The following is a 10,489-nucleotide window of genomic DNA, read 5'->3' as shown; positions in this document are numbered from 1 at the left end:
GCTGACCTCTTCTCCGGCCCTCATGCTCTGTTCACGCCAGCCCCTCGTGGAAGATTCTGGGTGACCCAGAAAGATGGAGTGACTGTGCGCAGACACACTGGGTTACATAAGTATAAATACGGTGCACAAAAACACCAGTCTTTATAGAGCACCCCAACACACCTGTTGTTTTACGATGCTGATGGTATTGATAAAGGGGGCTATAAAGTTGAGGGTGAAATGACCTCTTATATTTAAATAGCAGCTTCCTCTGTGAACTTCAAGTGTTTTACAGCTGAGACTCGACTGCCCTGGTGATAATTTCTGTTAGGAATGTGGAACGCATATCTCTCTATATGTTCAGGGAAAACTATAGCAGTGTTGGTTACGAAGCAAAGGCTCTGGAGCCCGGCTGCCTGGGTTCGTGTTCCAGCTTGTTCGCTTTCTAGCTACGTGCCATAGCTATTCTGTACCTCAATTTACTTACCGGTTAAATGGGGAGATCGCCAGTGCTTATAGGATTGTTGTGAGGACAAGGTATATAACGTGCCTAGAACAGTGCCTGACGTATTACAAATACAGTGTAAGTTTTCAGCTGTTTTGTCACTGCTCTCTACGTGTCTTTGGCATATAAGATAGGTAGCCTCCTTTCTCTGCAAAAATTCACAAGGTGTTAAGATTTCAAAGAAATGGATGGACCACCACTGTCGTAAATGGGTCCATGCGTATTTGACAAAGCCAAAGGCTTCAGCCAGTCTTTTATGAATCACAGGCTGTGGAACCAGGAGAAACCTGAAAAAACTATCTGGCTCCTTCTCCTTTGCCAGGGAAGTGGGTCTCTATCACCCGTGTACTATGGTTATGGCTCTACGGGCTGTAGACTTTTGGGTAGGTCTGCTTTGCATTAGTGAACTGAGCCTCAGGCCCACAGGAGGGAGAGTTCTGGAGGCAGGTAAGGGCATCGGTGTGGGCCTGGCATACAGGATGTGTGGGCTCCCCCCTCTTCCTCGGGCCCAGCTGGCCCCAGCCCCTGCCCTCCAGGCAGGAACGGGAAGGGCTGGAAGGGACACTTCATCCACAGGGGCAGACGTGGGCAGGCCCTCCCCGGATCTGGTCACACTTACATGCGTTACAGTTGGTGGCAAGATGCATGTCTGAGGCCTGCTTCAGTGGGTTCTTGTAGAAGACCTTAGAGTTTATGGTCCCGACTGGGTCACTTTTGAGAGTGAAAGGTCGTGCTGGTAACAGTCATGGCAGGACGCCTGGCATAACCCGGGACTCGTGGCCATCCTAGTTCTGTGGTGACACATGCTCCATTGTTTATCTGTCTCTTCAGCTGTCTTTTTATCAGAGATGCTTCCTAAGAAGAAATTTTATTTAAAAAAAATTTTATTTTATTATGTTTGTTCAGTATGTCTGTTTTTTTTTTTTTTTTTTTTTTTTTTGAGAGAGAGCACCAGAGGATCAGAAGTGGGCTTTGTGCTGACAGCAGTGAGCCTGATGTCGGACTTGAACTCAGGACCACGAGATCGTGACCTGAGCCGAAGTCGGACGCTCAACCGACTGAGCCACCCAGAGGCTCCTTTAAAAATTTTTTTTAATTAAGGGGCGCCTGGGTGGCTCAGTCGGTTGAGCATCCGGCTTCGGCTCAGGTCACGATCTTGTGGTTCGTGAGTTCGAGCCCCGTGTCGGGCTCTGTGCTGACAGCTCAGAGCCTGGAGCCTGCTTCAGGTTCTGTGTCCCCCTCTTTCTCCGCCCCACCCCTGCTTGTGCTCTGTCTCTCTCTTTCAAAAATGAATCAACATAAAAAAAATTTTTTTTTAATTTTTTAATTAAAAAAAATTTTTTTAAGTTTATTTATTTTGTGAGAGAGAACACGCACGTGAGCAGAGGAGGGACAGAGGGGGGGGGGAGAGAGAATCCCAAGCACACCCCGCACCACCAGTACGGAGCCAGATGCGGGGCTCGATCCCATGAACTGCAAGATCATGACCCCAGCCAAAATCAAGAGTCAGATGCTCAAATGACTGAGTCACCCAGAAGAAATATTATTTTTAACTCACTAATGTTTTAGCACTTCTATGCCTATGGAAGGTGATGCCTTCGATCTACCAATGAGGCCACTGTTGAACCTAGAGAGCCTTAGTGTATACAGGAGAAGGGAGGGACAGAGGGAAGCCCCACAATGGTTGGATGGTTGCTTAAAGTATGTTTGACAGGACTTGTTTCTTCTCTCATAGAGCAGATGGGCCTGGAGCTTCCCCACCTTCTGGTTTGCACTAGGTTGTGTGCTAATATGGCGATGCGACCAGGGGACTTTGCACCTGCCAAGCATGGCCGAGAACATCCATCTCCCTTGGACATGTGAATGCAAAGAAAGCAAGTGCTGTAATCTGAAATCCAGGCCATTGTTTAATGGCAGAAGGAAGACCCCAAAGGAAGGAGCTTTTTCCCACCCCAAACACTCGCCCCTTTGGTCTTGAATTTGACCTTGTTCTTTTATGGAAAACAACAACAAAACAAAACAAAAACACACAAAACTTTTTTTCTGAATAGCTCAAAGTCAAGGTTTGCTGTTTGTTATTTCCTTAAAAAAATTCAAGAAAGAAAAGAAAATTGGGTCCCTAGCCTGAATGTTCTCCTATGTGCCTATTTAATGATTAATAACACCTTGTGGGCTATTGTTTGATGTGGCCTCTGCTGGTTTGAACAGGAGAATACTGATTCACTCTCAAGGCATTTATGAATCACAAGTGTTTACCCTGAGACAATAAATGAAAGGGGGAGATTGAAAAAAAAAAACACCCAAATATGCTGAGTTCTTTGAGCAAAAACTGGAGGTAATAGTCTTTGATACCCTGTGTGGGGCCCACTGTTTTCTTTCACAGAATAAAGATGGTGTAGAATGACCAAGAGGGCGCTTTTGAGTTTTATACATTTTTTTTTCACTTACTGATAGGGTTGAGGCAACTTTCCCCCTTATTTTCTTCCTTCCTTCCTTCCTTCCTTCCTTCCTTCCTTCCTTCCTTCCTTCCTTCTTTCTGCCCCCAAATCTAGGGTCCAGTGAAAACAGACTGTTAAATTTGCCCCTGATGACCCTTTAAATTTTTTTTAATTTTGAAATGATTTTTTTTTTACGTGTTTAGTTATTTATTTTGAGAGAGAGAGAGCTAGAGAGCGAGCCAGGGAGGGGCAGAGAGAGAGGGAGAGAGAGAATCCCAAGCAGGCTCTGCAGCTGTCAGCACAGAGCCCAACGCAGGGCTCGAACTCATGAACCATGAGATCATGACCTGAGCTGAAACCAAGAGTCGGACCCTTACCCGCTGAGCCACCCAGGCACCCCGAGATAATTTCAGACTTACAGAAGAGTTGCATCAATAGTAGGAAAGCTCTCTTATACCCTTTAACCAGCTTCCCGTCTGTTAACCATCTTCTATCACCATGGAGCGATTATCAAAACTAAGCAGATGATCGTGGTACAACGTTGTAAACTACAGACCTCATCTCAGTATTTTTTCCTGTTAGTTTTTTCTTTTTTTCCCAGGATCCCATCCAGGATTCCACGCGCATTGAATTGTCGGGTGTCCTTATGTTTTCTTCCCTCCGTGACAGTTCTGAAGTCTTTCCTCGTTTTCCTGACGCTGGGATGAGCACCCAGCCCATGGGCTCTGTCTGATGTTATCTCACGATTATGTCAGGGAGCTGTCTTTTGCGGGGAGAAGGTCTCAGAGACGGTGTGCCCTTCCCAGGACAGCGGGGCGGGGGGGCTGCATGACGTTGCTCTATTTCCCTGCTGCCGTTGACCATGATTACTAGATTAAGATGGTTTCTGCCAGGATTACCCACTGTAACATTACAATTTCCCCCTCTCTATTCTCCACATGTTTTGGGGGTAACACTTCAAGATTCTGCAAATATGCTGTTTCTGCTAATGCTTCTGCCCAGCAGATTTAGAATCTATCAAAGGGTCTTGCCTGTGGCAATTATTGCTGTAGTAATCTAATAGTGATTTGTGATTTCCCTCATTCTTTCTACATTTATTAATTGGAACGCTCTTTAAGGAGGAATTGCATGATGTTATACTGTAATAAAGCAGAAATAAGAAATCCATACTCTTGGGGCACCTGGGTGGCTCAGTCGGTCAAGTGATTTGATTTCAGCTATTGATTTCAGCTCAGGTCATGATCTCATGGTTCAAGCCCCGTGTTGGACTCTGTGCTGACAGCAGGGAGCCTGCTTGGGATTCTCTCTCTCCCTCTCTCTGTGCCCCTCCCCCTGCCCCCTCTCTATCCCTGAAAATAATAAATAATCATTAAAAAAAAATCCATACTCTTTTGAAGCCTACGTCTTAGAGAAACAGACAAGCAAAATAAATTGAGTGGGTTAGATAATATATTAATAGGTGACAAATATATTAATAGTTGACAAATCAAGTAGGGGGGGAGGGGAAGTACTGGGAGCAGCAGGTTGAAATTGCACGGTCTTCCTCTAAGGGAAGGCCTTAGAGGGGGGACTTGAAGCAGGGGAGGGAGCCAGCTTGTGACTCTCTGGGGGAAGCTTTCTAAAGAGGAGAAACAGCAAGTGCAAAGGCTCTAGGGCAGGACCACGCCTAGCCAATGTGCTCTGGTTTGCTGGTGCAAAGTGAGCAAAATGCAAAGGGGAGAGAGGGGAGAGGAAGCAGAGATTGGCAGGCCCGATGCTGAGGACTTGAGGCCGTTCCAATGGCCTGGCTGTCGCTCCGAGGGAGACAGGAGCCATTGCGAGGTTTTGAGCAGAGGGGTCACAGAATGTGCTTCGTGACCCCTGAAGGATCACGAAGGATCACTGAAGCCCTTCTGAAGGATCACTTTGGCTGCCCTGTGGTAGGCAAGGGCGGAGGCAAGGGGACCACGGGTAGGAAACTCTGGCTTCTATCCAGCAGGCGGCTGCATTTTGGATATAGTTTGAAGGTAGAACTACCACTGCAAAGAAGAGGCTCCCTTGTGGCCAACAGTGTCAGGCGACCTCCAGAACCCCCCGGGGTGGGTATCCTCTCCCCCCCCCGCCCCCGCCTCCCCCCCCCCCCAATCCCCCGGGCCTTGAAGTGGGGCTTCAGGTACAAGTTTGAGAAGTACGGTCTGGCACCCTGAGTCTAGGCTCTGCGGCCTCTCATAGGAGCCTTCTGTCATCCGGGTCCCCCTTCCGTCTCCCTGCCCCACAGCTCTCTCTGCCCCAGGGCCAGTCCACCACCACCCGCTCACAGTCTCCCGCCTCTCAGCACCCTCTGCCAGTCAAGATCCTTGCCAATCAATCCTTCCATGGATTCAGCTCTGCCACCCCCCGCCCTGCCCTCTGAACCCCCCCCCCCCGCCCTCTGAACACCCCCCCCCCACCTTCGTCCGGGACACTAGCCAGACCTGCTTCCCACGTGCAGCCCCTGGAGACAGACGCCACAAGTGCACCCGGGCCTCGGTGCCCCTTAAACACAAGCACTGGCACCAAGGGCTTCATCAGTCTGTAGCTGGTTTGGGTGGTATACGGTGTACCTTACGAACGAAACTATTCCGTCTCCCATTAATCATGTAAGTACCTGTTGCGTTATACTCCACACATATTCATATTTCTTTTAGTATAAAAATAATGTATGGGGCACCTGGGTGGCTCGGTCGGTTGAGCATCGGACTCGTGATTTTTGGCTCAGGTCATGATCCCAGGGTCCGAGATGAGCACGGAGCCGGCTTGGGACTCTCTCTTTCTCTCCCTCTGCCCCTCCCCTGCTCTCTCTCTCTCTTTCTCTCCTTCTCTCTCTCTCTCAAATAAAAAAAAAAAAAAGTTTCTGCCTCTCCCTCTGCCTAACCCTTCAAGTACAATTGAAATTCCAGGTTTCTTCAGACCGGGCCACTCTGTCCCCAAGGAGGGGTGCTGTAAAAAATAGTTTGGCAAGTCAGGTGAGGGGTGCAGGGAGAGGTAGACATCCCTGAGGGTTCATTTGCTGCTAAGGAGTTTCTCTTTATCTATTGATTGACTTAACTTTATTATTTTTTTTTATTTAAAAAAATTTTTTTAATGTTTATTTATTTTTGAGACAGAGAGAGACAGAGCATGAACGGGGGAGGGGCAGAGAGAGAGGGAGACACAGAATCTGAAGCAGACTCCAGGCTCTGAGCCATCAGCCCAGAGCCTGACTCGGGGCTCGAACTCACAGACGGCGAGATCATGACCTGAGCCGAAGTTGGACGCTTAACCGACTGAACCACCCAGGTGCCCGGATTGGCTTAACTTAAAAAAATGCATATGGTGGGGCACCTGGGTGCCTCAGATGGTTAAGCGCCCGACTGTGGCTCAGGTCATGATCTCTCGATTCATGAGTTCGAGCCCCACATCATGCTCTGTGCTGACAGCTCAGAGCCTGGAACCTGCTTTGGATTCTGTGTCTCCCTCTCTCTCTGCCCGTCCCCTACTTGTGCTCTGTCTCTCTCTGTCTCTCAGAAATGAATAAATGTTTTAAAAAATGCATATGGTTAAAAACTTCTAGCAGTACAAAACGGTAGGGCATGAAAAGTAACCCTTCCGTCTGTGACCCCCACACCCCAAGCCCTGTCCCAGGGGCAGTCACTCTTTTTTTTTTTTATGTTTATTTATGTTTGAGAGAGAGAGAGAGAGAGAGAGAGAGCACGAGAGGGGAAGGGAAGACACAGAATCCAAAGCAGGCTCCAGGCTCTGAGCTGTCAGCACAGAGCCCGACGCGGGGCTCGAACTCATGAACCATGAGATCATGACCTGAGCTGAAGTCGGACACTTAACTGACTGAGCCACCCCGGTGCCTCCAGGGGCAGCCACTCTTACTCATCCCTTACATACCAATCCGGGCATTGCTAATGAACAGTCCGTGGCTGGTAGCCGAAAGTAATGACCGATGGAAGGTAAACTGAGGCATGGTGAAACCCAGCCCCCAGCAACGCACTTCCCAGCTTCCGTGCGGCAGGGTCAGCTAACCTGCCATTTTTCTTCTTGTCTTTGGTTCAGACCCCCCAAAGTGGAGTTTGCAAAGACTCCACACTCAAGTGGCATTGGGGCATTCAGCCCTATCATGTGGGGCTCTGGGTCTGTGCCCTCCCAGGGACATTTGTTGTCACTGGGATTTCCCAGGTTGGCTGTTGTCTCTCCAGAAAAGTCAGCCAGCCCGAGGGGAGGAGCAGGGCCCAAAGCTACATTAGGAAGAAAGGCAGGTGGGAGCGGTGCTTACAGCAACGTGAGTGATGACAGTGAGGTTTCGGGGGGCTTTATCGATCATCCTCCCTCCTCCTGTGCCTCAGAGGCTCACCTGAGAGGCAGTGTTCTCAGCTACCTTTCCCGTGGGAATTCAGTGCAGCCAACAGAACCCCTGAACTCTGCTGGGCCTCTGCCAGCAACCTTCAAGCCTCCCCCCCCAGCCCCCCAGCCCCCCCGCCGATTATAGTGACATGATGTCATTTTTATTGAGGCAAGATTAGATTTTTTTTTTCAGTTTTGAAAAGTGTGGTTCACATGATCTCTAGTACTTTTCCTATTGAGTGAAGACCACAGAGCTGCCAATTCCAATTTTCTTCAGCTTTTATCACTAGAAGAAGCTTAACAGAAAAAAGGCAGGGGGAGGAAGGCTGAGTGAACATATTGCCTTTGGCCCGGGCTGTTGGCGTGAGGGTGGTGGGGGACACCCACATCGCCCACACCCTTTTGTGTAACTGGTGTAACGGGGAGATGTCAGAAGGCTGGCGTTGGACCCGGCTGCTGGGTAACACACAGCATCTACTCGCCTGCAGGGTTTTCATGCCAGAAAAGGGAAGAGAGGGCCACCTCGGGTCACTCATGGGAGCCAGGAGGGTGTTAGGATCCTGGTCCTTTGGGCGACTATCGGGTAAAACAGACATTATGAAGAACTTTTTCCTCTTACTTCTAATTTTACCGAGTCCCATCTTGGGAGGCCAGATTTCCCATTCATACATCGGTTCAGCGTGTTGACTGAGCATCTACTATGTGCCTGGCTCTGCCGCAGATATGCCGCGAGTAAGGGAAAGTACCTTCACTGCTTTTTGAGGAAAATTGAAGAATGCTGATGGGCATGAATCGTCGTTTTTCGGGTGCCAACTCAGCCTTCAAAATGGGTGGCGTGGTGGAAAATCAATCATGGGAAAACCCGGATCCCATCACATTTTGGGGGCGGAAAATGAGAGAATGAGGTGTGGAAGAGGAAAGGACGTGCAGAGGAAATAATACATGCCTCCCACTTCACGGGAGTCTTAAAGTAGAGGCAACATGTACGTATTACCACCACTGACCGGCCACGTTCAATTCCTACCGGTCTGTTCCTCCCCACAGCCTGTGAAGAAGTAGGGGGTGGGGGCAAAGTTTACCACAGGTCTATACCACACCTGGCCCCTGGCAGGTGCTCATTCAGGGTTTGTTGAGCAAATGTGGAGTAAACCCCCAGTTCCCAGAGGTCAAACAGGTTCAAAAGTAATCAAGAGGTTGGTCGCAAGTCACTTGGTAGGAAGTGGGAGAGTCAAGACTTGGACTTAGCAGTCTTGAGTTCACACGTCGAGGTTCGTTAGCACTCAGTTCTAGAGGCACCGTCTCTGGAGAGTCAACTACTGTCCTTCCTTTGACCGGCAGGAAGGTGACTCTGGAGGCCACCTCCTTGAGGGTTGTGGTGAGTCTCTGGAGTCACGTGAGTCGATGGAGGCCAAGCTGGCTTCAGACGTGGACGGGACACCTCATGAGGAGAATCTACTTCATGGGAAGGTTCTCCTAAGGTTGTTCTTCAGATGTGGATTTCTAAGTGGTCCCGAACTGGGTGGGAAATACCCTTGTGGAAGTCTACACAGCTTTCCAATTCCCCGTCTCTGTCAATTATGTGGAACAGAAGAAGCTGAGTTCAGAGCAAACTTGTGAAGAAATTTCTCCCCATTTGTGTCTTGTGAACCTTGACTTTTTTCTCCTCCAAGGAGGGAGAGAAGGACCGTGTTGGGAGTGAGGAAAGTCCCAAATACTTTGAGCCCCTTCCCCTGCCTCCGGGGGAAGAGAGTCAGAGCACATGCCCAGAAGCTGGCTCTGGTTATGTCCCTGCCAAAAAAATGCAGTGTGGGGACAGGGGGAGGCTGTAGGAAAGGAGGGTCTGTCTGGATGAGAACAGAGATCAGAGCGTGAAAGTTCATCTTGTGGTCTACTCTACGCTAAGAACACGAGACAGTACAGAAAGCTTTGTCCTCAGAGTCGGAGAAGAATCCGGGTTCTAGTCCTGCCTCTTGTAGACTCATGGTGTATGTCCCTCAAGATGGCAGCCATTGCTGCCTCTCGGGCTTCATTTTCCCCATCAGCAGTCTAATGGTTTTCAACCAATGCCTTCGGAGGAGTCTCCTCCCCACGGAGTAAAGAGTCTGAACGTGGGCGGGGGATGCCGAGCTGGAGGGTCTTTGGCAAGCCCTCTGATCCTTCTACCAGAACGACTTGGCTTTCGCTTGTTCATTCGTTTCGCGTCCTCACACGATTTTGTTCAAAGAAAGCGTTCCGTCGCTTTTTGTGCTTCAGCTTGGAAACCACCAACTTGGAGGCGTTCGAAAACCCTGTCCAGCACTAGAATCTTATGATTCTTCCCGTATGCCTCCCTAACTTTTGGACTCTGTCTCTTCTACCTTGTAGCACGTTATGTGTCAACTACTTGTATCCTTGTTTCCCTCTTTCCGAAGGCTCCTCGCAAGCCAATTCCACAAATAATTATGAGCGTGTGGGGCCTGTTGCAAAGGTTGCCTGGGATAGGGTACCCGGCCCTCAAACTGCTTACACTGCAGTGGAGTGGGCTGGAGATAGTTGAATAAAATATCACAATACTACACTGTGCCTTACTTCTAATATTCTTTCCCGGGAACGGGGGGCCTTGTCGTATGTCTCTCAACCGTAGCCAGCATGTGTAGGACACTTAGTAGGTGTTTTGTAACTATTTGCTAAAAGGACTGATGGACGAATGGCTCGTCCCCCTCCTTGGGAGGAATCACAGATGTCCCCGCAGTGAGGACCTTCCCAGGACTGACCGGAGCTATGCGGCCGCTGTGAGCTCTGTGTGCTCCTTGGAGGTGCTGGGCTGGTGACAGCTCTCGGGGGTCAGCCCGTGTTATGGGTCACACTGTGTCCCCTTAAAAAAGATGTTGAAGTCCTAACTCCCGCTACTTCAGAATGTGACTTTATTTGGAAATAGGGGTTGTTAGAGGTTTGTGAAGGGTTGTTGCAGGTGTCATTAAGCCAAAAGGAGCTCGTGCTGGATGGGATGGGGAGGGCCCTTCATCCAGTGTGACTGGTGGCCTTGTAAGAAGAGGAGAAGACACACAGATGTGCAGGGAGAAGACAGCCACGTGACAATGGAGGCAGAGATGGAAATGATGCGCGTAGAAGCCAGGAATGCTAAGGAGTGCCAAGCAAGCTCCGGAAGCTGGGAGAGGCAAGCCAGGGTTCTCCCCTATAGGTTTCAGAGAGAGCAGGACTCCTCTGGCTCCTGGAT

This window comes from Lynx canadensis, chromosome C2 (assembly GCF_007474595.2).
Source record: "Lynx canadensis isolate LIC74 chromosome C2, mLynCan4.pri.v2, whole genome shotgun sequence".
Classification (NCBI taxonomy): domain Eukaryota; kingdom Metazoa; phylum Chordata; class Mammalia; order Carnivora; family Felidae; genus Lynx; species Lynx canadensis.
The sequence above is the reverse complement of the archived record's forward strand: the minus strand, read 5'-3'. Positions refer to the sequence as shown.